The sequence below is a fragment of the Sinocyclocheilus anshuiensis genome, unplaced genomic scaffold, assembly GCF_001515605.1.
Source record: "Sinocyclocheilus anshuiensis isolate Anshui unplaced genomic scaffold, SAMN03320099.WGS_v1.1 scaffold277, whole genome shotgun sequence".
Taxonomy (NCBI): Eukaryota; Metazoa; Chordata; class Actinopteri; order Cypriniformes; family Cyprinidae; genus Sinocyclocheilus; species Sinocyclocheilus anshuiensis.
The window spans coordinates 241,932-242,840 of NW_015536463.1; the positions used below are offsets into that span (position 1 = coordinate 241,932).

Here is a 909-nt window from a genome sequence, read left to right on the forward strand (position 1 = left end):
AAAAAAAAAAGTGTCTCACACGGCTCCGGGGGGTGAACAAAGCAGTAGCTGTAGCGAATCGATTTTTGTAAGAAAAATATCCATATTCAAAACGTAATAATCACTTTAATCTAGCTTGCGCTCATTGTTGTACACTGGAAACAGATCCGGGCGGATGAGGTATGAGGTCAGCGCTGTGCATGCGCCGGTGAGTCTCGTGAAAACCAACGTTTGTTAACGGGAGCAAAGGAAGCAAAGTTTCCTTACTTTAGCAAAGGAAAACCAGTCCTCCCCTGCGCTTCCGCGTTCGTCACTTCTGAGCGGCGCAAAGCTGACCTCATACGTCATTTCTCTGGAACTGCTTCCAGTGTACAACAGTGAGCGCAAGCTACATTAAAGTGATTATTACGTTTTGAATATGGATATTTTTCTAACAAAAACGCATCGATTCGCTACAGAAGGCCTTTGTTCACCCCCCGGAGCAAAGTTCACCCTTTGTTTTTGTTTTTTTTATGGATTTTAATTAAGTGCTTTTGGACTGATGCATGCAACACCCACTGAGTGCCATGAAACAGCTTGAAAGATCAAAGTCAATTTTTAATATAACTCCGACTGGATTCGTCTGAAAGAAGAAAGTCATATACACCTAGGATGACTTGAGGGTGAGTAATTTATAGGCTAATTGTCATTTTTGGGTGAACTAACCCTTTAACTTTGAGTGATAAAAGATGACAAAGGTATTGTAAATGTAAAAATAGGGGAAATGAGCAGCACAATTATTGACTAATAATTTTATATTTAGAAAATGAAGGGTGGGGACTGAAGGGTTCTATGCATTGGCTGTTGTCTGGATTTTGAGATGTGGTGGTTGCTCTCAAAAGTTGAAAGCAGAAATATATATGCATGCATATGTGTCTGTGTGTGTCTGTG

At 40.5% G+C, this 909-nt stretch overlaps 1 protein-coding gene across 4 annotated transcripts in view; it reads left to right on the forward strand.

The window, feature by feature from the left end:
- LOC107674378 (RNA-binding protein 44-like) overlaps positions 1-909 on the forward strand; it is an 11,660-nt gene that overhangs the window by 3,596 nt on the left and 7,155 nt on the right. The window lies entirely within an intron of this gene.